This window comes from Balaenoptera physalus, assembly GCF_965194825.1.
Source record: "Balaenoptera physalus genome assembly, chromosome: 9".
Lineage (NCBI taxonomy): Eukaryota > Metazoa > Chordata > Mammalia > Artiodactyla > Balaenopteridae > Balaenoptera > Balaenoptera physalus.
In genome coordinates this window covers 70,700,293-70,726,930 of record NC_138888.1, presented here as the reverse complement: position 1 = coordinate 70,726,930, position 26,638 = coordinate 70,700,293, and the positions used below count along the sequence as shown (strand labels likewise).

Sequence of the window (26,638 nt, the reverse complement as noted above, 5' to 3'; positions counted from 1 at the left end):
TCAAACTATACCACAAATCTACAGTAATCAAGACAGTATGGTACAGGCACAAAAACAGAAATATAGATCAGTGGTACAGGATAGAATGCCCAGAGATAAACCCACGCACATATGGACACCTAATTTACAACAAAGGAGGCAAGAACATACAATGGAGAAACAACAGCCTCTTCAATAAGTGGTGCTGGGAAAACTGGACAGCTACATGTAAAAGAATGAAATTAGAACACTCCCTAATGCCATACCCAAAAATAAACTCAAAATGGATTAAAGACCTAAGTGTAAGGCCAGACACTTTAAAACTCTTAGAGGGAAACATAGGCAGAACACTCTATGACATAAATCACAGCAAGATCCTTTTTGACCCACCTCCTAGAGAAATGAAAATAAAAACAAAAAAAAACAAATGGGACCTAATGAAACTTAAAAGCTTTTGCAGAGCAAAGGAAACCATAAACACGACGAAAAGACAAACCTCAGAATGGGAGAAAATATTTGCAAACGAAGCAACTGACAAAGAATTAATCTCCAAAATATACAAGCAGCACATGCAGCTCAATTTCAAAAAAACAAACAACCCAATCCAAAAATGGGCAGAAGACCTAAATAGACATTTCTCCAAAGAAGTAATACAGATTGCCAACAAACACATGAAAGGATGCTTAACATCACTAATCATTCGGGAAATGCAAATCAAAACTACAATGAGGTATCATCTCACACCAGTCAGAATGGCCATCATCAAAAAATCTACAAACCATAAATGCTGGCGAGGGTGTGGAGAAAAGGGAACCCTCTTGCACTGTTGGTGGGAATGTAAATTTATACAGCCACTATGGAGAACAGTATGGAGGTTCCCTAAAAAACTAAAAATAGAACTACCATAGGACCCAGCAATCCCACTACTGGGCATATACCCTGAGAAAATCATAATTCAAAAGGAGTCATGTACCAAAATGTTCATTGCAGCTCTATTTACAATAGCCAGGACATGGAAGCAACCTAAGTGTCCATCAACAGATGAATGGATAAAGAAGATGTGGCACATATATACAATGGAATATTACTCAGCCATAAAAAGAAACGAAATTGAGTTATCTGTAGTGAGGTGGATGGACCTAGAGTCTGTCATACAGAGTGAAGTGAGTCAGAAAGAGAAAAACAAATACCGTATGCTAACACATATACATGGAATCTTAAAAAAAAATGGTTCTGAAGAACTTAGGGGCAGGACAGGAATAAAGATGCAGCCGTAGAGAATGGACTTGAGGACACAGGGAGGGGGAAGGGTAAGTGGGACGAAGTGAGAGTAGCACTGACATATATACACTACCAAATGTAAAATAGATAGCTAGTGGGAAGCAGCTGCATAGCACAGGAAGATCAGCTCCATGCTTTGTGACCACCTAGAGGGGTGGGATAGGGAGGGTGGGAGAGATATGTAAGAGGGAGGGGATATGGGGATATATGCATACATATAGCTGATTCACTTTGTTATACAGCAGAAACTAACACAACATTGTATAGCAATTATACTCCAATAAAGATGTTAAATAAATAAATAAATAAATACTAAAGACATAAAACGGCTCTTCACTGAATGAATGGTGTTTTGAGCCTCAGTCAAAATAATTAATTGAGATCCTACAGATACAAAACCATAAGGAAAGACACATTGGAAATTCAGACAGAGAGACTTTGATTAAAATGTGAATTTCATATTGTGGCTGGTTTCTTATTTATGGCAATACATTGGAGCACTTGATGATCAGGGAGCATTTCAGTTTGACAGCATTTGTTGAGATGTCTCTGTTGAAGTGGCTAAAACTTATCACAATAAATACAAAATTGATTTTTTAGATTGCATTTTTCAAAAGAAATAATCTAAGTCACTTTTATGTTACTTGCACGTAAATTCAACTCTTTTAACCTGAAGCCAGCATCTTTAGAAATATAATTATTTTTCTAGCTCAAAATAGCAAGATGATAAAAGCAAGCACTCTGCATGATTTGTAAGCATATCTAATCCTTACTTCTCTAGACACTCATTTTTTTAAAATAAATTTATTTATTTTTGGCAGCATTGAGTGTTCATTGCTGCACATGGGCTTTCTCTAGTTGCAGTGAGCGTGGGCTATTCTTCATTGTGGTGCGCAGGCTTCTCATTGCGGTGGCTTCTCTTGTTGTGGAGCGGGGGCTCTAGGTGCGCGGGCTTCAGTAGTTGTGGCACTCAGGTTCCGTAGTTGTGGCTCACGGGCTGTAGGGTGCAGGCTTAGTAGCTGTGGTGTACGGGCTCCATGGCATGTGGGATCTTCCTGGACCAGAGATCAAACCTGTCCCCTGCATTGGCAGGTGGATTCTTAACCACTACACCACCAGGGAAGTCCCTCATTTTCTAATTTATGGATTTAGCACACTTTCAGTTGTTTTTCTAGCTTGTTTTCTGCTCCCTTTGAGCCATTTCAGTGTTTATTTGCAACAAATTCAGAGTAATCAAGGGTAACTAAGGAGGTAGAAGGCAAGTTCAGTCAATTTTCCTGTGTTTTCTGGTAATAATTTCATTGGGATTAATGGCTAGCTGGTGGTTTTTCATTCACATGTACCCAATTTTTTTCCATATCAGCACTGATCCTTGGCCAACAATGAGTGATGAATGACTGTAGCCAAGAAAAGCTTGGCTCTTATGAAGTTAAATATACATTCACTATGTGAGCCAGCAACCCAACTAGGCATTTGCCTAAGAGAAATAAAGCCATAGGTCCACACAAACATCTGTAGATAAATGTTTATAGTAGCTTTAGCGATTATCACTAAAAACTGGAAAATACATAAATGTCCGTCAATGGGTGAATGGATAAATAAGTCGTTTATAGAACACAGCTCAGCATTAAGAAGGAAGGAACTGCCAATACATGTAACAAAATGAATGAGACTCAAAACACTACATATTATATGGTTCCATTTAAATGACATTTTGAAAGAGGTAAAACTATAATATGGACCAAAGCAGACCAGTGGTTTCAAGGGCTGAGGGTCAAAGAGGAATGACTAGAAAGGGACATAAGGAACCTTTCTGTGGGGATGGAAAAGTTCTATACCTTGATTTCCATGGTGCTTACACAACACTGTATATATTTGTCAAAATTCATTAGAACTGTACACACGAAAAGGGTGAATTTCACTGTGTAGAAATTACATATTAGTAAACTCACTTTATTTACATAACATTGTCACAGACCTCAGGAAGCCTACAGATGTGGATAAGACAAAGCCAGTGAAAAAACAATTCACAGAAACAGACTCACAGACTTTGAAAACAAACTTATGGTTACCAAAGGGGAAAGGTGGGGGAGGGATAGATCAGGAGCTTGGGGTTAACATACACATACTACTATACATAAAATCGATAACCAGGGCTTCCCTGGTGGCGCAGTGGTTGAGAATCTGCCTGCCAATGCAGGGGACACGGGTTCGAGCCCTGGTCTGGGAAGATCCCACATGCCGCGGAGCGGCTGGGCCCGTGAGCCACAATTACTGAGCCTGCGCGTCTGGAGCCTGTGCTCCGCAACAAGAGAGGCCGCGATGGTGAGAGGCCCGCGCACCGCGATGAGGAGTGGTCCCCACTTGCCACAACTAGAGAAAGCCCTCGCACAGAAACGAAGACTCAACACAGTCATAAATAAATAAATAAATAAATAAATAAAAGAACGTGAATTTCTAAAAAAAAAAAAAAAAAGAAGACTGAGGTGACCAGAATTATCTATAAAAAAAAAAAAAAAAAAAAAAAAAAAAATCGATAACCAACAAGAACCTACTATATAGCACAGGGAACTATACTCAGTATTCTGTAATAACCTAAATGGGAAAAGAACCTGAAAGAGAACAGATATATATGTATGTATAACTGAATCACTTTGCTGTACACCTGAAACTAACACAACATTGTAAATCAACTATACTCCAATAAAAGTTTTTAAAAAAGAAAAAAAGAAAAGACAATTCACAATACCCAAGTATTTTTTTTTATTTTTTATTTTTTAGGCTCATTTTTTATTGAAGTATAGTTGATACATAGCATTATATAAATTACAGGTATACAATATAGTGATTCACAATTTTTAAAGGTTATACTTCATTTATAGTTATTATAAAATATTTGCTATATTCCCCATGTTGTACAATATATCCTTGTAGCTTATTTTATACTTAATAGTTTGTACCTCTTAATCCCCTACCCATGTATTGCCCCTCCCCCCTTCCCTCTCCCCACTGGTAACCACTAGTTTGTTATCTATATCTGTGAGTCTGCTTCTTTTTTGTTATATTCATTAGTTTGTTGTACTTTTTAGATTCCCAAGATATTCCCATAAGTGATATCATACAGTATTTGTCTTTCTCTATCCGACTTATTTCCAAGTAAATCTTTTAAAAAAACTAGAATAACTTATAAGACAGGCAGTGTTATAACCTCCCTTTATGTGATTCCTCATGGGTTTAATTATGGGGCAAATGGAATGTAGGAATTATCACGTATAAAGTCATATTTTCTGAGACATTTCTAATGGTGTCACTTCAACACACAGGAAATTACTTTTGAAGTTTGTGAGAGTGACATAGGTTGAATTTTTAAATAATAGTTGATGAAATTAATCAAATTATAAAGAGTTGAAATAATCTTTAGCATCAGGGAGACTTACCTTGTGGAAACAAAGGGTACCTTTCTAGAGGTTATTCTCTTGTCATAAATGATGTGATTTTATCACAATTATGCAGTCAACTTATTACTTATTATGAGACCTGCAGTCTACTTATCACCTGTAAAAAGGACCTAAGTTATTATTTTGGATGGGTGACTCTCAGTGTTTAATAGGTTGTAGATGAAGCTGCACACTGAGCTGTGAATTTCGTTTTGCAGACCTTCCTCTTGCTCCCCTGGTGTGAGCTGTCTTGGTTTACTGTCATGCCGCAGGGTGGAGGGCTTGTCAGTGATTTCTCTTTTCCAAATGTATGCCAGAGCTACTCCCCTACTCTCCCACCGCTGCACCCACACTCCATCCCACCGCTGATGACTGAACTCAGAATTGCCTTTCTCAAGGTGTTGCCCAGGGACATCATCTTACAGTTACTGCCAAGCAGTACCCTCCACAGAATTAGGCAAGGAAGACAGTTTATGAGAATTGCCTCAATATAGGGTTTTTCAAACCTTTGAACTAGACTCAAAGTAAGAAATTCATTTTGCATCATGACCCAGTACAACCATTTGAAAGAAATCATGAAACGTTTCTCAAGACACACTGATTTTTCTATTTTGTACTCTTCTACTTTTTTTTCCCCCTTTTTAAATGTTGGTTGCCGCTCACTGAATTAATTTTATTATCCTCTAACAGATGCAACCTGTAGCTTAAAAATCAGTGTCCTCAAGGATATGAAACTTACCATTCATCTAAATATTATATAATCCAAATTACAGTAGATCATTAGGGAGTATTTCACTTTGACCACATTATATGGTAAGTACCCCTTCCACTCTCCCATCCCTATGAACCTGAATTGTTTTTACTGAGTTGCACTTTGGCTTAATACCATAAGCCCACATGAAAATGATCCCTACCGTTAAACATCAAGAATGTTGGTAAAGACTTTGTTTGTTATGCTACATAGTATTTCCTCTATGAGGGCCAAGTCTAGAAAAAAGTCTTTCTGGTCTCACTGTAGGAATAACGGTGATTATTCTAGGTGACTGGTGTATTTTTCCTTCCTCATATTGCCAGTTAGAAGTCTTAGTTTCCACTCACAGCCTGCCTCTAACAAGTACATGTGATTTTGTGGCAAGAATTGGGGCACTTAACCTCATTCCTAATTCCCTTCTACTTTCCTATCCTTTATATTTTCCATTGCCTCCTATTTCTTACTGCTCTTATATTTATTTTAACTTATTCTTTACATCTTTGCATGCCGCTTTAAATCTTTGTGAAACAGAAGAGAAGAAGAAAGAGGAGAGAGCAAAGTAGGGAGGAAGACAGAGAGAGAGAGAGATTAGTTTCCATAAATGATGACAAGACAGATTTTTAAACCTTCACTTCTTACATTTTCAAACTGAAATTAACACGAAGGTACAAATTCAGAACACTTTATCCTACCTGTATCAGAAACAATAATTATAAGAGAAATCATTTTGCTGATATTTTAAAGCTAATAAAAAATGGTTTTAGCATTTTATCTAAAATTAAAATATTCCATATGCAATGATAAACACTGCCTGGGCCAGTAAGAAATAACTTCAAGCAAAGGCTGCCTTCTGTAATTGTATATGATTTGCCATAATACTAGAGAGTGCAGTATTTTCTTCATGGCCCAAGAGAACAGTGCTGAAACACTACACGGTACCTAAATTGAAAGAAAAATTTCCTCTGAGAGAAGAAAATAACATGGATTTTACCAGTGGTCAAGGTGACTGTGGCTTCCAGTACATTTCTAAATAAAAAAATAAGTCAGGATATTAGAGGATAGATAAAATCAACTATGAAAATGCGTGTTTGGCTCCATTTATTTAAGACCTCCCTGAAGTAGTTCAAAACCAAGGAAATTATTTGGCAACATCAACAATGAAGTAGAATTAATTTTCTGATAATGTTATAGAAAATCAAATCAAACTTAGCTTTGTTTAAGTAGCACACAGCCTGATAAGTTGATTTATTAAATCTATATTAGTTGCACAGACGAAATATTAATATCCATCCCACAATTTTTCAAGCAACTTTTATGATCTCTTTGTAGTGTATTTGAAACTTTAAGGACACTGGTATATAAGTGAGGAAGGATAATTCTACAGGCAGCCCTCGGCCCTCAGCTTCAGTGGGGGATTGGTTCCAGGACCCCCAAGGATACCAACGTCCAAGTCCCTCATATAAAATGGCGCATTATTTTCATATCCCTACAGGCATCCTCCTGTATACTTTAAATCATCTCTAGTTTACTATAATACCAAATACAATGTAAATGCTATGTAATGGTTGTAAATACAATGTAAATAGTAGCTAGCACATGGCTAGCTATTCAAGTTTTACTTTTTGGAGATTTCCAAAATTTTTTTTTAATATTTTCAGTCCATGGTTGGTTGAATCCATGGATGCATAACCACGGATACAGAGGGTCAACTATAATTCCTTTAATAGCCCACCTATCCTGATGCTTCCTTCATTTCACTCATCCACCCACCCCACTCTACCCAGCTCTGATTACAACTATATTGTGATATCCATACAAAGATGAAAGGACAGGCAGTTGGGAACAAAAATAACCTTATGAAGCAATTTAAGAATGAAAATATTTCTAAGTATAACATTTATTCTAAGTATAAATTTCAATAAACAGTAATAGGCAAAAAAGGTTGATGAAAGGATTGTAATTATGCTACACAATAGCAGATTAATTACTTAGTACTTTCAGCTTATAATGAATAGTCTCAATATGGCTAAGTTTTAAGGTATGTCAAGAAATTAACTTTGAGCCATCATGTGGTAGCTGAAAAATTACTTTGTGGGAGAAAAGATAAAACAAGAGATTGCTTCTGCTTTCTTTTTTTTTTTATGTGTTTTATTTTATTTTATTTTTGAATTTTATTTATTTTTTTATACAGCAGGTTCTTATTAATTATCTATTTCATACATATTAGTGTATATATGTCAAACCCAATCTCCCAGTTCATCCTACCACCACCACCCCCCCACCCAATTTTCCCCCTTGGTGTCCATACGTTTGTTATCTACATCAGTGTCTCTATTTCTGCCTTGCAAACCAGTTCATCTGTATCATTTTTCTAGATTCCATATATATGCATTAATATACGATATTTGTTTTTCTCCTTCTGACTTACTTCACTCTGTATGACAGTCTCTAGGTGCTTCTGCTTTCTAATAGCACTCACTTTTGGGAATCATGTCTCTAAGCTCCTCTGGTTTCCTTGAAGATCCTCCAGTCTCCTCTAATATCACCCTTCAGTCTCCATTCGCTTTCATCCTCTTTCAGCCTCCTTGATCCAATCTCTGAAAGACTTAGCACTAAGCCTTGGCCATCTTCTCTGCATACCTCATCCTCTCTCCCAGATCATCTCAGTCACTCCCGGAGTTTTACACACCATCTACATGCTAATGGCTCCCAAAGGTATATTCTAGACTCAGCCACTCCTTTGCCCTCTGACTTGAAGAGCCCTTCATCCAGTCAATATTTATTGAGTTACTGAGTGCCCGTGATGTACAAGGTATTAACCTGGGTCTGGGGATATGGTGGCGAGCTGAACAAAGTCCCTGCTTCCACGAAGCTTGTCTTCTAGTGAGGAAACAGGCCATAAAGACAATAAACAAGTAAAATATTTATGTGTTAGAAGCAATAACTGCTAGGGAGAAAAATTAATCAGGATCCAGGGAGAGAGTGTTAAAGTTGAAGGTGGAAACCATTCTAGGTAGAGGGGCCAGAGAAGAAGCTCTGAGTTGAAATTTGATCACAGAGCTGAATGGAGTAGGGGTAGGAGACAGGTGAAGATCTGTGGGAAGAGATTTTCAGGCAGAAAGTAGGGTGAGTGCAAAGGCCCTGAGGCAGGAATGACCTGAGGAGTTTCCACAAAGAGTAAGAAGACAAGTGTGCCTGAAGCAGTGAGTGAGGAGAAGAAAGGAGGAAGATGGGATCAGAGCAGTAAGCAGAAGCCAAAACAAGACCTCGCTGGCCATTATAAGAAATTTAGATTTTATTCTAACTGAGATGGGAAGCCAGTGGAGGGTTTCAAGAAGTGAATGATATGGTCTGATCTAGTTGTCTGCTTAATGTCTCTACTTGAATGCCTTACAAGCACCTCAAACTTAAGACGTTCGAAACAGAATTCTTCATCTTTCCACCACCAAAGTAAAACAAAATTATCCTACGTCTTCTCCATCTTTTTCCCCATTTTAGTAAATAGTACCACTAACTATCCAATTATTCAAGCCAGAATCTTGCAAGTCATCCTAGCTTCATCTATCTTCTTTATCTCACACATCCATTCCATGCAAAGAAAAAGAAAAAAGAAAAAACAAAAAAACAAAAAAACAAACCCTAAACTTTCTATCTGCAAAAAAGAAGACTAATCTATTTGCTTCTCTGTACCTCTCGTCCCACCAACTTTGTCCATGACCATCTCACCTAAATTACAACCCAGGGGCCAGATCTTTTACAATTTTGACTTTCCATCAATGGCTTCCCCATGCTCTAAAAGTCAAATCCCTTGCCGTGATCTACAAGGCCTTGCATGACTGGGTCCGCGGCTAGCCCTTTGATGTTTCAAGCCACTCTTCCCAAAATTCCTGAGCTCTAACCACACTGACCTTTATCATTTTCAAGTACATACCTTTCGACCTTAGGGCATTTGGCTTACTGTTCTCCACTATTCACTCATAGCTGCTCTCTCTCTTCCTTCAGCCTTAACTGACATGTCCCCTCCTCAGGGAGGACTCCCCTCCCTACCCAGTATAGAGCTGTACTCCCTGTTATTACCCATCACAGCATCCTCTCCTTGTAGTTTACCACACTGTGAGCGTCAAAAGAGCAGGGACCGTGTCCGTCTTCTTCACGGCTATGTACACAGTCCCAGAAAAGGGCTGGAGCAGAGCAGGTACTCAATACATATTTGTTGACTGAAAGATCAGTCGGTAATGATACCTCCCTGTGTCATGTGGAAATGTTCGCAAACATGCAACACTACCTCTATTTAAAAAAAAAAAAATAGACATTTTTCTAAAATGCCAGCTGAAAAAAAAATAAATTTAAGAAATTAAATTATATTACCCATTTGATTTTTATATGAACTTGGTTATATATTTCCACAGAAGAAAAAATCTTGATTCTAAGAAATAATTAAAAGTAGAATTAAAATCATGGCAAGTCTTGGAAAACCACACATTCCATTCATCAAATATTGTTTGAATGGAAGGCATAACATTTTTGAATCTCTTCTGCATCCTGGATACTGTCCTCGGCCCATTCCCTATCTTGCCTTACTTAATCTTCACAAACATCCTAAGTCTAAGGAACCATGGTGTCTAATTAATAGATGAGAATACTGAAGCTCAGAATTGCTCAGTGACCTGCCGAAGATCATACAACTAATTAGGACAGAAACAGGATTCAGACTCAGCTGCCTGTTACGTTGCTGGGACCATCTGAAAATATGCATTTTTTTCTGATCACAATATTAAAAATAAACTGATCAGTGCCAATGCCCTTGAACTAACTCTTAAAACACTGGACCAGGAACTGCCTTTCCTTTGACTTCCATGATGGAAGAAGGAGAAATACATTCTTTGGCCCTGTGCCAAGTGCAGTGCACAACTCGTAGCAGGTTAGTAGCCGCTGATCAGTTAAAGGGCTCCTTAAATTTCAGGTATGGGTTTCTTTATCCCAAGGTAAACATTCTTTTCATAAAAACTTATAACCCTATTTTATCCTTCCTTGTGTGAGTTCTCTTGATTATTAGATAGGGCTGTTCTTTTTTTTTTTAGTATAGGGCTAATTTTAATGACAGTTATTACGTATTCTTAGCGTCTTTTGTAAGATTTTTAATGGCAAGCAGACTACTTATCTCTATAAATTAGTCTATTCGTTGCCATTGAGTGTATGATAGGCATAATCTACTATTTTTCTGAAGCTGAGTTTCTATGCCCTGATCCATTTCAGTGAGCTCACGTATGAATAGAGAGTATACACATTAGGCTGCCTAAGATGGGGAAGTCTTGCTTGGTGTTTCCACACCCTGATAAAAAGATAAATCATCAATAACCGGTAATGAATTAAGAATTCCATCTTTTCATCCCCTCCCAGATCATGAAACACAGTGAACAGTTAAATGTAATTTGTTGAATGAATGAGTAAATGTATAAATGAGCAAATGAGTGCGAGTAGAAGGAAGAGGTATATGTATTTTGCTTTAAACATCAAACACTTCTATTCATCTAAAAGCTATTGATGGGGACTTCCCTGGTGGCGCAGTGGTTAAGAATCCACTTGCCAATGCAGGGGACACGGGTTCGAGCCCTGGTCCAGGGAGATCCCACATGCTGCGGAGCAACTAAGCCCGCGAGCCACAACTACCGAAGCCCGCACACCTAGAGCCGGTGCTCCGCAACAAGAGAAGCCACGGCAGTGAGAAGCCTGTGCACCGCAAGGAAGAGTAGCCCCTGCTCGCCGCAACTAGAGAAAGCCCACGCGCAGCAATGAAGACCCAATGCAGCCACAGATTAATTAATTAATTAATAATAATAAAAAATGAATGGAGAAACACGAAATCATGTTTCTCACCTTTAAAAGCTATTGACATTTTTAGGACGTTGCTCTTTTTTCACATTCTTGATATTTTATCATTTAATGCTTAAACCAATTTTTATTTTATAACTTCACACCTATTATAAAAGCACAATTTGTTTATTATAGAAAATAAGAAAATACATATATGTAAAAGGAAGAAAAGTAAAATGATCGATAATGCTCCTCTCCTCCCACACAGCCCCAAATAATCTATGAATTAAAAGACAGCACACACAGTATTTTAAAAGAATGACAAATTATTTCTTATCTCAAACTACAATGCTAAACATACTGTAAATGCTTAAAATGCCCATTTTATTTTTCCTCTTGAACCCTTGTTTGCTTTTAGTACTATTTGTTAACCCGTATTGAAAATAATATTTGCAGTGACATATTTAGAATATACCATGTACTGAGACAGGGTTTTTGCAAACACTGTGCTATGTGATCTTCATAAGGACCTCTAAAGTAGGTAGCACTGTCAAGCGTTTCTAAAGATGAAAAAGCAAAGGCTTAGGGAGGTTAAATAATGTTGTAGAGGTGACAATGCTGACATGGAGCAGAACCGGGCTTCTAGCCTAGGCTAGCCTGACTCCAAAGGCTACACTATCTCCACGCAGGACTTGGCTACCTGTATGGGGTAGAAAACACATGATATTGCCAATAGCCAACCATTTTAGACATAGAAGAATGGAAATCGTATATGGTCCCATCTGATATAAATAAGATTAGTCATCTCTGGAATCAAGTCCCATGATAAATAGGCATCAAAGTATCAGATTAAAGAGTTAAAAGCAAGATGCAAGAGGGAAGAGATATGGGAACATATGTATATGTATAACTGATTCACTTTGTTATAAAGCAGAAACTAACACACCATTGTAAAGCAATTATACTCCAATAAAGATGTTAAAAAAAAAAAAAAGAGTTAAAAGCAAATGTCAGAGGATGTAGGTTCAAATCCTCACTTCCACACTGACTGGCACTGAGACTTTGGGCAAATCATCTTCACTGTAGCTTTATTTTCTTGTTGAAAAAGAAATAGCATTGCCCTGCCCTGCACAGTTCATAGGGATTTGTGAGGAGCAAATGGAGTGTATAAAACTGTAAAGGATATAAAACATAAAGTGATTATTATAAACAATACTTCCACATATGAAAAATCCAAGAAGCCACATTCCCAAGTTTCAAATGTGAAAGAGTAGCATGATAAACTAGGGTAGAAGGCCCTAAAGAGCCCGCCACAGTGATGTTAACTCAGGTGTTTACAATAGTGTCAAGGCCAAAGCCAATCCTTCAGAACCCTATGAAGGATTAGTGATTCTGCCTTGACCTAAGGACCAATCGCCTGCCCTAAATGTTAAACAGATGTTTCAAAATGTGTACACAGAAGTTTGGCCTAATCTACAAAAATTCATCACCATTCCTGGAAAAAAGCTCAAAGCTGCTTAAGAAATAATTATTCCTATACTGTCTGAAAACCCTAGTTGAAATTTCAAGAAGCCCAAAGGCTTCTGAGCAGCTTACATAAATTTAAGGAGAAGGAAATATTATATTTACTGACAAAGTATCAAACTCCAAGAATATGTGCCTAACCCAGAGAAGGCTTCTTTATCAAGGTCTTAGAAGAACTCTGAGCTGATCTTGAATATTAATGCTCTTTCCTACACTCCTTTCCTAGAAATGGCAGTTCACTTCTAGTTTCAGTATGAAGAGATTCTTCTCCTTCTTTGGAAATGTTTTTCCAGTGTGACTTATATTCAAGATTTGTTATCCCTTCCTATCCTTTTAGCATGTGAGGTTATATGAGTGAATATATTTTCTAAACTGAAAAGCACTGGACAAATGGAAGGGCCCTTTATGATCACTTGCTGAGACAGACATAGAAGACACTCTTTTTTCTGCATCCCTCATCCCAGAAAGAATTTTAAGGAGAACTTAGTTAACACATTACTTTAATGAAGATTTATATCTTCCTTTGCTGCTGCCAATGAGAGATGTCTTCAACAACTAGTATTAGGTTTATAAAAGTAAAGCATTTGTATAGCATATGGATCTAATTTTACATCTGATTCAAAATTGGAATATGTGCTCCTCTCATTAAATAAGACAAGCGTCAAAGCTCTTGCATATCTCTTTTTTCTTTTCATTCTCAATCTTAGCCCATCTTTTCCCCATAGTTTTTCAGAATCATTTCCATTCTATGAAAATCTCCAAGCCCGTGCTTGGCTTCTACCTTACCCAATGACCTGATCTCCTTCAGTTCCTTCCAGGGAAATTTCTCTCCAAATCCCACCCTTTCTCAGTGAATATATTTGTTTAATTAAATTTTCTTTACTGGAGTATAGTTGATTTACAATCTTGTGTCAATGATTATATTTCTGAGGGAACCCTCCGCAGAAGGTAAGAATCCCTTCTTTTCCAAGGTGGACTCTTCCACCTGGGGTCCCATTCCTTCCCATATTCCTTGTCTTATTCATTCCCTCTCATCTTCATCTGTTCCCTTCCCATGGGATGGAAGTCTCCCTTAACTCTAAGGTAGAAATAAAAATAAACCAGAAGCAAACGAAGACTCATCCCCATTGCATTCCTCCTTTACATTACTCTTCCATGATATGTTTTCTTTGACATCAAGCTCTTAAAAGGAGATATGGGGATATGTGTATATGTATAGCTGATTCACTTTGTTATAAAGCAGAAACTAACACACCATTGTAAAGCAATTATACTCCAATAAAGATGTTAAAAATAAATAAATAAAATAAAATTCCCACTCCCCCCCAAAAATAAATATCCTTATTCTTAAAAATATGTATATATATATAAATAAATCATTATATATATTTATATATAATACATATATAAATATATTATATGGAAATATATATGGAAACAAGTCCCTTGTCCGATAAATGACTGTCAAATATTTTCTCCAAAAAAAAAAAAAAAAGAGTTGTCTATACTCATTTCCTGAATGTCTTAGCCATGTGCTCTTAACCCTGAAATCTGGTTTCTATTTACTACTCTTCATGAATCTTCTAAACGTCTTCTCTCAAAGGTCTGAATAGTACAATACCTCCTAGTCATCCTTTCTATAATTCTTACAGCCAACTTTATCTCTTCCCTCTTCTTCCCACAGCCCCTAACTAATCAATATATTTTGTCAATTCTTTCTCCACACTGGCTCGTGTACCCACAGCTTCTTCTTTATCCCGATAGGAATAGTTCAGGCCAGTTTTAGTCCTTCACTCCTTCTGCCCTGGATTATTACAAATGACTCCCAACAAGTCTCCCTAAACCTGCCTCCAACCCAACCCTCTACTTAAGAACAAGTGCTCTTTTTTTTTTTTTAACATCTTTATTGGAGTATAACTGCTTTACAATGGTGTGTTAGCTTCTGCTTTATAACAAAGTGAATCAGCTATACATATACATATATCCCCATATCTCCTCCCTCTTGCATCTTCCTCCCACCCTCCCTATCCCACCCCTCTAGGTGGTCACAAAGAACTGAGCTGATTTCCCTGTGCTATGCGGCTGCTTCCCACTAGCTACCTATTTTACATTTGGTAGTGTATATATGTCCATGCCACTCTCTCACTTCGTCCCAGCTTACCATTCCCCCTCCCCATGTGCTCAAGTCCATTCTCTACATCTGTGTCTTTATTCCTGTCCCGCCCCTAGGTTCTTCAGAACCATTTTTTTTTTCTTTTTTCTTTTAGATTCCATATATATGTGTTAACATACAGTACTTGTCTTTCTCTTTCTGACTTACTTCACTCTGTATGACAGACTCTAGGTCCATCCACCTCACTACAAATAACTCAATTTCGTTTCTTTTTATGGCTGAGTTCCATTGTATATATGTGCCACATCTTCTTTATCCATTCATCTGTCGATGGACACTTAGGTTGCTTCCATGTCCTGGCTATTGTAAATAGAGCTGCAATGAACATTGTGGTACATGACTCTTTTTGAATTATGGTTTTCTCAGGGTATATGCCCAGTAGTGGGATTGCTTGGTCGTATGTATGGTAGTTCTATTTTTAGTTTTTTAAAGAACCTCCATACTGTTCTCCATAGTGGCTGTATCAATTTACATTCCCACCAACAGTGCAAGAGGGTTCCCTTTTCTCCACACTCTCTCCAGCATTTATGGTTTGTACATTTTTTGATGATGGCCATTCTGACTGGTGGGAGGTGATATCTCATTGTAGTTTTGAGTTGCATTTCTCTAATGATTAATGATGTTGAGCATTCTTTCATGTGTTTGTTGGCAATCTGTATATCTTCTTTGGAGAAATATCTATTTAGGTCTTCTGCCCATTTTTGGATTGGGTTGTTTGTTTTTTTGAAATTGAGCTGCATGAGCTGCTTGTAAATTTTGGAGATTAATCCTTTGTCAGTTGCTTCATTTGCAAGTATTTTCTCCCATTTTGAGGGTTGTCTTTTCATCTTGTTTATAGTTTCCTTTGTTGTGCAAAAGCTTTTAAGTTTCATTAGGTCCCATTTGTTTATTTTTGTTTTTATTTCCATTTCTCTAGGAGGTGGGTCAAAAAGGATCTTGCTGTGATTTATCTCATAGAGTGTTCTGTCTATGTTTCCCTCTAAGAGTTTTATAGTGTCTGGCCTTACATTTAGGTCTTTAATCCATTTTGAGTTTATTTTTGTGTATGGTGTTAGGGAGTGTTCTAATTTCATTCTTTTACATGTAGCTGTCCAGTTTTCCCAGCACCACTTATTGAAGAGGCTCTCTTTTCTCCATTGTATATTCTTGCCTCCTTTATCAAAAATAAGGTGACCATATGTGCGTGGGTTTATCTCTGGGCTTTCTATCCTGTTCCATTGATCTATATTTCTGTTTTTGTGCCACTACCATACTGTCTTCATTACTGTAGCTTTGTAGTATAGTCTGAAGTCAGGGAGCCTGATTCCTCCAGCTCCATTTTTCTTTCTCAAGATTGCTTTGGCTATTCGGGGTCTTTTGTGTTTCCATACAAATTGTGAAATTTTTTGTTCTAGTTCTGTGAAAAATGCATTGGTAGTTTGATAGGGATTGCACTGAATGTGTAGATTGCTTTGGGTAGTATAGTCATTTTCACAATGTTGATTCTTCCAATCCAAGAACATGGTATATCACTCTACCTGTTTGTATCGTCTTTAATTTCTTTCATCAGTGTCTTATAGTTTTCTGCATACAGGTCTTTGGTCTCCTTAGGTAGGTTTATTCCTAGGTATTTTATTCTTTTTGTTGCAATGGTAAACAGGAGTGTTTCCTTAATTTCTCTTTCAGATTTTTTATCATTAGTGTATAGGAATGCAAGGGTGGAAGGATCCATGATGACTAAGTTGTAAAGCAGAAAGGAGACCTTGAGCTACAAACAGAGGAGTATGGTTCACGATGAACGAAAAGATTGTTTCACGCTTTGAGAAGATACTGGCTTATTCAACTCTTATGAGGCCAGGAATCACACGGTGTGGTCTCAGCAGGGCAACGAGGAAATACAGAGCAACAGCCAAATGTCATTTCACAAATATCTCAAGCTCTTTACTTGCATTTCTTGAACACTATGAGGGGTATATGTAGACCAAAGCAAAACTCTGTTGAAATCCCTCCTCTCTAACCACCCCTTCTCCCCCATCACGTCCTTCACAAACCACAGCTGCCCATGCTTTAAACACTCTGGAGAATATTTCTTGTTCATCTGGGAATCAATGACTTCAGCTGGAAATAGCCCATAAGTATGTCACCCCTCTCTCCCAGCATAAATTTGAAGTCCAAGCATCTGGGAGCACAATTTCCCACCCTGCCACCATCAGCACCACCACCAACATCCTCCTGGATCCGGACCTCTGGGAAGCATCCTTTGTCTGCTGCTCCCAATGTTTTTCTTGTGATAACTGTGACAAATATCTCCCCTGTCGTCCGCATTGCTATAGGGGTGAGAGAAAGGTGTAGACTTCGTGTTAATAATTTTTATCCCCTCACTTTAATTTAAGGTTAGATTTAGTATAGTAAGTTGAAAGTTCCAAATATGGGGGGAGCAGAGAAGGCTGGCTTGACATTCAGTGAGGGAAAACGAGATGCAGATCTGTGATCTGTAATCGACACAGCGACCAGGGTTTATTTTATCAGAAATGTTCAAATGAGGAAGTTGTTAAAAAGTAGCGAGACCCAATATCAAAACTTTGAAATTTGAAAGGAAAAGGAAATGTGTATGTTTCCTGTATGTCTTGAGCATGGATTTTTGAGACCTTGTTCAGGAATTCCAGCAGAGACATTCAAATATCCTTAATCAAAGAATTCTCTCTCTCTCCCTCTGTCTCTCTGTCTCTTTCCATCTCTCTCTTTTTTCTCATAATAAAGATTTACAAAACACTTGCCATTTGCCAGGCACTATTCTTGGCACATTATATATATTAAATCATCTAATTTTCACAACAACACTATGAGATGCTACTAGCAATATCCCCATTTTTCCATGGCAAAATTGAGGCACCAAGAAATTAAGTAACTGATCCAAATGAAATAGCCAGGGTTTAAGCCTAGGCAATCTGGTTCCAGAATTCAAGCTTTTTGGCACTACATTATCTTGCCTCCCAATTAACGGTACAGTCTTGGGAGGGATGCATGTGGGGCAGGAACACAAATATTTAGGGAGTAGAAAGATAAGGAGGAAGTCAGTCTTACTACAGAAGCCAGAGGAGGCACAGTTTCAAGGAGGAAGTTTCAAACTATGTCAATGTCCAGAAAAGTCAAGTCAGTGAAGGCGTGGAGAAGCATCCATTGGATCTGGTCAAGGAGTCACTGGTGACCTACTCCAGGCCAGTTCTGTAGGGTAGAGAAGCATAAGCCTGTGTCCACAGTGCTGCAGTGTGGGGAGGTTTTACCCACATGGGAAGGGAGCAGAGGAAGGAGAAATGATGTGTCTTCCTGAGATGGAAAGCTGTAATGGCAAGACACTGACTCCCTCTGCTTCCTTTTTCTTCTCTTCTCCATTCTTAACCCATTTCTAAGGAAGAAAAGACGGAAATTAAAATGATAGTGCAGATGGGAAAGCGGCCTTTGACAGTGTGGACATTAGCCACATAGAGGTGATAAACCAGACACCAGGAGAGAGAACAGGGCTTAAAGTTCTAAGGTCACATGACCAGATTGTGACCCAGCACTGCTCCTATCTTTTTTGAACCACTGGGACTAGTAAAGCACCACCAGCAGGGTGTGACACGAGTTCAACTTAACCCAACCAAAAAAGTGAAAGATGTAATAATCTCTGGGATCTTGTGCATTTATAAATTCTACGACACTGTATTTTTTTTTTGGCTGCATTTCATCTTCGTTGCTGCACGCGGGCTCTCTCTGTTGTGACAGGTGGAGGCTACTCTTCATTGTGGTGCGTGGGCTTCTCATTGTGGTGGCTTCTCTTGTTGCGGAGCACAGGCTCTAGGCGCGTGGACTTCAGTAGTTGTGGCACATGGGCTCAGTAGCTGTGGCTTGCGGGCTCTAGAGTGACAGGCTCAGCAGTTGTGGCGCACAGGCTTAGTTGCTCGCGGCATGTGGGATCTTCCCAGACCAGGGCTCGAACCCATGTCCCCTGCACTGGCAGGCGGATTCCCAACCACTGTGCCACCAGGGAAGTCCTGACCCTGTAAATATTAGCTTAAGTATAACAGTGGCCAAAATAGCCCCATGGCTCCCATTGCTCCATCACTGTACTCCCTTACTCCTACATCAGTTTCCATAGTTACATGGATATAGGATAAACTCACTACCAAAGCCAAGGCAGCTCCTGACAGAAAAGGTGTCAACGGAAAGGAAAACGTTAAGTTCAGCATCTCTAGCATTCTTTCTGGCTCATCCTGACCCATTTTGGCAGAAAGCCTGAACTGTCACAGTTTAGTTACTCATAATGTTAGCCTGTAGAGCTATAAGCCTAGAAGTTTTATGTAGACCACTATCTGCTACAAATAAACAATAATAGAAACTTCACATAAAAACATTATTTTCAGCTGCATTATATTTAACAATGTAACATAAGAAAAGCTTTGTCCATTGCAGACCACTTAACTGAACCTGCCCTTGAAATAGCCGTACGCAAAATCCCATCAGCACACCTCAGATCCAGCCAGAGTTCACCAAAAGTTAGAAAGTGGAAAGAAAAACTGGAGTAAGGAAGAGAAGTTCCTATTCTCTGTTTTTACAGGAGCACTGAGAACATTTGAATGTCAATGACCTAGAATAAAGAAAATGAAAGAGACTCTCCTACTCCCTGTTTAAATGACCTTTCTAAATTTCTGGACATTAAAATAAATAAGCTACCCACCACAGAAAAGTGTTTAACGTAAAAGTTTACTTCTTCTGCCTTTAAATTACTTCTTTGAAAGATGTCAGAGCAGAGCTATATAAACAAAGTGATATATTCCAATTAAGCTTGATTTCCCAGATATACTAGATTTTTGTACATAAAAACACTATGTGCCAGATTCAAATGCATAATAATTACTTAGTGTCTGGACTGAGATGTTAACTCAGTGGGTTAGAACCTGAGTTTATAAACCCAACACTAAAAGTCCAAACCTAACACTAAACCCAGTGGGCTTCCCTTCATCTCCCAGCAGCTGATGTGTCCTCATCATCAGAGGCAGACAGAAGGGAGCTAGTTAGACTAACGCAACCAATGCAGTTACTCAGACTGTAATTCAGTGGGCGTTCTCTGTGGGCGGTGGGTCAGATGCCACGGTGATCTCTGTATATAAAAAGCAGATCATGGTAATTTTAAATCGCATGGCCTCATATCCAATATTCAGAGCTCCCCTACTGATGATACTTATAAATCCAAGCTCTTGGAAATCAGTTATTCAGGCTGGAAAATTTTCTTAATAACAAGAAAAATATTTTTATTTTGATATTTTGTTGTATATCCTCCCCATGCACATATCATTATTGGCCTATCCCAAAGCAGCCCGGAGTGCCAGCTTGATAGTACATTTTAGGGTCCATTCTTACAAATATGATTAATCCATTTGTTAGTACACCTACGATGTCTGTCTAGTAGAGTCTGGTCTTGGGAATATCAATGTGTTTGTGGGTATAAGAACGTGTATTACCCCACCATGCTTCATCCACAAACAAACAAGCTTCCTTACATGTGTCATATATTTTGATGCCAAACCCCTCAAATCAGTTAATAATAATTATCACAGATCGTTGCCTCACTAAAACCACACTACAAATTAGATCACCACAATTTGGGCTAAGTTAAAATAGTAGACTCTAACAACTGTCTTGAGTGTCTCTCTCCCAATATGAAATGTGGCAGTGGGTCATCCTATAGGCGTCTGAGGGAACTGGATTCTATTTTCAGCCTCAGTGGTATAAAACTGAAATTTATTCTAAAAAAGAACATTAACTAGGTATACATTCTCAATTTATTCCCAGTGTAAAGTGATAGGTAAAATTAATTTCTATAGCCTTATGTGAGTGATACTATTATTGTAGAATTCACACAGCATCCATTGTTTGGCAGACCTCATTCCAAATTTTGTTGTAGTTGTTGTCTGTTAAAGGCCATCTCCTACTAATTCATTAATTTATCCTCTTACAGTGAGGTTCTCCAAGAATGCTGGAGGTTGAGCTAATTATATAAATATGTATTGGGATTGTACAGAACATCTTCCAGTCCTATTAGAATATAATCAGTTATATAAACACATCTAATGACAATCTCACTAGAAAAAAAGGTAATCAAGCTAAATATATAAGATTTTGAAAAACAAACCATGTCACTGTTTCTCTAACACTGTTCAATACAAACAACAAACAACCCCATCTCTAGAGAGAGATTCTCCATTGGGGGTCTGGTAACATGTTATCATACTTCCTCAGGGCTTAGTAGAAACATCCCAGCAAGCTATTCTGTTATTACTACCACTAGCACACCGGGGTAACTTAGGAATATGAGAGAATGCCTCAAACACAACAACCCCATTGAAGTTGCTTACTCTCTCACAGCAGGCTGGATGTGACCCATCCAGGCCTGGTGGAGCCCCCTCTACCATCCCCTACTAGGGCTCCAAGGTTGCCCCAGTTCTCATCATTACGCAGTCAGAATCAGGACCAAAAAAGGTGTCTAGGACACGTGAATTGACCTTGAAGGCGATGACATGGGAATCACCCATATCCCTTCTGCTCACAGCCAATCGGTCAGTAATTTGCTGCAAGGGAGATAAGGAAGTGCCATTCCTAGCTGGGTGGGAGGGCTTTCTTCCTTAAAAGAAGCACAGAAAGGATACTAGGAGGAAGTTGTTAGTCTCCGTCATAGTCCAACCCTCTGGCCATCCAAGTATCCATGCACAGTCTTTTTGCGCATATGGAACACACTCCCACCCTCCCCGAGTCCCCTGCATTTCCTCCAGCTCAAAGCCCTGGGTCTCTGAGTGGTGCAAGTCATTTCCATCAGGACTCTTCAGTGACCTGCAGACTAATACATTAGTCTCTCCCTCTCCCCTTTTTTCAATCCCGCTCACGCGCGCGCACACACACAAATATGTACTCACAGGCAATAGTAGAGACGGAACAGGATAGCTGCCATAACATCTCCTAGTCGTAAAAGGATGGCACACACACAGCAGTGAATGGTCCTCAGCAATGATGAACCCTGCTGGGTGGGATTTATGGAGACCCCGCTGTCCTGGAAGGATAGAAATTCTCTTGGTTGGAACGTGGTTCTGTTCATCAGGAGACACCCCCTTGTCAGGTATTCTCTGTGGTCACTGGCATTGCTCTCTGGATGGTTTTCTCTCACTCGCCATCATGGTGGCCCCATAGCCAGAGAAGTGGTCACTGGCAAATACTCCAGCTTTCTGCTTGTACAGGTTCGGAAGGTAGGGAGGGCTGCTTTAGAAAAATCATAAGCTTTTGAAGGCCAGACTTGTGGTTTCTCTGGCAGAACAATTCCCTCAAAATTGTGATAGGCTCTTGTGCGCTTGCTTCCGCCACGTTCCAAGTATGATAACCATTCCTAAAGTTCTCCTTAGGGCACAGTTCTTAAGCTGAGTGACTCTTCCTTTTATTTACTGCTCGCTGTACTTCCTCAGTTTCATGACTGTTACCCTGAGGCCACTTGAAACAGTCAGCTTGGGAAGGAAAGCAGTGCCCTTAATCAGATCCTTGCCTCTGAGTTGCTCCCTGGTCTGGATGTGGTGTCTTAACAGGTTTGTGAGAAAAGTAATGAATGACAGTTTTATCTTCAGAAGTTTGCTACAGAAGAATTGACTTTTCCAACCCTGTGAATCCCCAAATTTAACCTGCAGGTCATAGGCAGAGGGACTTTCCTTTAGCAGACTTATATTTCTTTCCATCTCTGCTTCCAAAATGGGCTAATCCTGTCTGCTTTCATCTCTCCTTTGTAAAAACCAGCAAGAAAAAGCCCATAAACATCAAACTACATGAGTTCTTCCTTGTAGTAAACCTAGACCAACAGACTCAGTAAGTGCGTCATCTTTCAAGCTATTGTAGGCTAAATTTTACCGAATATTTTTCAACAGTCTATAGTCAGCAGCACGAGAACATGCAGTTTCCGTTGTCCTGCAACCCACTGCCAGACTACTGAGCATTGTTTTAGTTATTTTTATGTAGGACCTCACTTCTGGATACCATTTTCTGTATTAGTTAGCCGCTGTAACAAAAGGCCCCCAAACAGAGTGGCTTATAATAAGAATGAAGTTCACTACTTTCCCACAGGCAGTCTAGAGCTTGCAGGGTGGCTGTGCCACTGGTGACACCTGCCTTCCAGGTTGTTCCAGTTGTCACCATTTCACAGCCAGCAGACAAGGAGGAAGAGACCACCCAAGGCAATGAGGTGCTCTCTAAAGAGATGAACTAGAAATTACACACATCTCTGCTCACATCCCATTGGCTTAAACTTATTTACGTGGCCACACCTTGACTCACATGTGTTCTCTAGCTAGGGAACCACCTGCTCCTTAAAAACTGGCTGGAGAGGGATGCTGTAAAATAAAGGGGAGAATGGCTAATAAAGAGCAATCAGCAGTCAATGCCACAAGGGATTTCAGAATCCTAGCCCACTGTTACTCCATCGTTTTGATTCTCGGTTTCAACGTGGGTTCCTAGGAGTCTGCCAAGCACAGTATGCAATGTAGCATCTCAGCTACAGACCCAAAGACCCACCTTTGATGAATTTACATAGATAACAACCCCTACACATTACACATTCCCAGTTCAGCCTCCCATTTACCATAATATTTCACATCCCATAAAAAGGAGAAAAGAAGGAAACAGACTGGCATACAAGTCTATTGCTTCCATTTTGGAATGTTTATACTTGAAGATCGCCTTTATTATCTTCTCTTCATGTGGAAATTCTTGGAATTCTGTGTCCCACAGCACCCACCCACTAGCTACAGTACAGTCTCCAGATGAATGAGGGCATCACCGACTTTTTCAGCCCTGATGCTATCCTCCTCAAGTTCCACAAACACAAAAATTATGACTCACAGGAATATGATTTAATCCACATGCAGTCACACAGATGTGCTATACAACATTCTAAGAAAAAAAGGAAAAGCCCCCTACTGATTATAGTACATTGCCCTTTAAGCCAAGTGTCCAGTATACCATTTGAACCTTTTTAATGCTTCTTCAACACACTCTACTTCTACTTCATGAGTATGAAGATAATTTCATGCTCATCTTCTGATCAGTACTAAGCTCACTTCCCAGATACTTTGATATCGGAAGTGCATATCTTGGATAAGAGATTCACGAAAGGTCTGAATAAACTGAATATAATGGGTCCCAGAATAAACTGTATATAATGTTGTTATACATGAGATGCATGTGAATGTAACAGCAGTGAGTCTGTCATCAAGAGACAGTAATCTCTGGTTTAACCACACAAATCATATTCCTAGACCTGCAAGGGAATGGGACAAACAATAGAAATAGTGACTCAATCAAGATGCTTTTCCTAGGAGGCTCTACTTACAACTGAATTGTCCCCCAAATGACAGCTTCATTGGCCTTCCTTCAACTGCCTATAAATGCATTTCTAATTCTCCTCAGTAGATCTCTTGTGAGCTATAAATCTAGGGCAATGGTGAGGTGATCTTGCCAGTTATTTTTGAAAACTCTTAATGGACACCCCTCCAACAGTAATTAAAGGAATATGACTGCTCTTGACTTTTTATTTTGTTTAATTAACCTCTATTTAGAAGGAAGAAACACATATACACTCCCCATGCACCAGAAAACTAAATCCTGACAACATAATTCTTTTTATCACTTTGGTTGATAAATATATAACATCCCTCATTGATGCCCATAATAGATATTCTAAACCCATCCTAGCACTCTTTCCCACAAATGCCAGAAGTAGCCCTAGGATCATTTCCTATGCAAAACTCTAAGAAATTGTCAGCAATTAGAGTTGGTCCTCAGAGTGAAACCTATTCAACACCCTGACAACTAATCTCACACACACACATACACACACACACACACACACACACACACTGAGGCCTAAGGTCACACAACAAATTAGCAATAGATGTAAGACTAGGGTCCAGGACACCTATTTCCTGAGACTAGGGCTCTTTTTTCTACGAGGTATTATGATGGCTAATTGGTAAACTAATGACATTTGTAACAGCTTGGAATGCCTTTATTTGCCAAAGGGAAAATTATTGAAAGAAAAAGAAAAATTGATCCAAGGCTCCCTAGATGACATTTTAAAAGAACTGCACTATAAAAATAATTTCTAAAAGCCTTTCTAAATGTTAAGGTAAGAAAAACATAGTGTTAATTAAATGCTCAATTAATGTTTATCAAACATATTTTATCATTACTAGACTAAATTTACGACACAGTAGAGCTGTATGCATGTGTGCTCCCTGCACTTTATAGTATATTCATGCTCCCTTATATCATCATTTGTGAAATGCCAATGCCATTTTATAGGCCTTTTATAAGGAATGTAATAGGCAGTACTCTGACAAATTAGGAGAAACAGATAAGGCCTCCCCTTAACTTAGAGTATGGGTGTGGGCTATTCATGGACTTTTCTGCACCCTAGTTTTCTCTTTGTTAAGTTGAAGGGGTCTTTACGGTCTCTGAAAGTGCTCAAGCCCTATTATTCAAAGCATAATTTTGTTGTTTTAAAATTATTATAGGATATTAAACTTGAAGCTTTGCTTTCCAATCTACCTAAAATATTGTCAACTTACTTGGCAACACAATTTTGAAAAATTATATCTCTCCTCATATATTTTTAAGTTGAACCTAAATTCTTATCTCAAATGTAATAGTTACAAAGATACAATTTCTAAAAAAAAAAAAAAAGATACAATTTCTTGTATATTGCATATTATGTGTGAGATTTACATATATTTTAAAATATACTTGGAGTTGCAGATTTAGCCCATTCAATTAACAAAACGTATCTGCAATTGATAAAACCTCTTTGGCAAAGCCAGTCCTAATTGTCAAACCAATTAGTCAAGTCACTAATTTTTGCCATAAAAAGTCCAGCTTCATTTTTCGATTTAAGTAAAAATGTCAATATGTGCTCCACAAAACCTTTTATTTCTGAATCCTAATTCTAACATGTGTAGACAGAGACAGGTGGGCACAGAGCCTTTTCATGAGCTTATGACCTCGATGAAATCAAGCATTGCTCTCTGCCATTTAAAAAAAAATTTTCCCTCTCTCTCTTTTTCTTTTTTTAACCAAACCCAGGGGCTGTCATTCAGGAGCTCTACGTTTCAAACATCCCTCTGTTCAGCGTCCCTAAGTTTTTTTATAGTCTGGGAAATGCCTCATAAGATTCAGATGGGTGCACATTTCTTTTGCAAAGTAGGAGACAGTCAAGTGTGAAAAGGAAGGAAGGAAAAGACAAAACCTGACTGCAGGAGCGGGTCTCAGACAGATCAGCTTGAGCAAGCAACACATGGAAACTAAACATCTACAAAATGATCTCCTTAAAGCTGCCGAAGCCGTGTACCCGTAGAAAGTCTTCAAGCCCCCTCAGGGGTATGCATACCCTGTTTAAAGAGATCTGGACTGGGATTCCTCTAAGGTTGAATATATATATATATATGCAGCAAATTATCATGTTCTCATTGGAAGAAATGAGACAGAAATCAAATTCAAGTAAAAATTCACTTCCTTGGGCTCATTTATCCTCAAGTCCCCAGTGCAAAATTTCTTACCATACCCACACACACAAATGGCTAAGAGGTTTCATCTTAGGAGCCCCTCCTACTGGCAGTGGCTTCCTGGAGTGCTAAT

At 38.7% G+C, this 26,638-nt stretch overlaps 2 long non-coding RNA genes across 6 annotated transcripts in view; one reads left to right on the top strand and one right to left on the bottom strand.

The window, feature by feature from the left end:
* Positions 1-26,638, bottom strand: part of LOC309666546 — a 198,851-nt gene that overhangs the window by 132,937 nt on the left and 39,276 nt on the right. For 3 of the 5 annotated variants that reach the window (XR_014267164.1, XR_014267165.1, XR_014267166.1), the window contains exon 2: positions 21,889-22,022. This is a non-coding gene — a long non-coding RNA (uncharacterized lncRNA). Of the gene's footprint in view, positions 1-14,658; positions 22,023-26,638 lie in introns of those variants that run through there. The other 2 variants (XR_014267163.1, XR_014267167.1) reach the window with 1 other exon arrangement.
* The window catches only part of LOC309666550, a 50,043-nt gene that overhangs the window by 5,387 nt on the left and 18,018 nt on the right, over positions 1-26,638 (top strand). The window lies entirely within an intron of this gene.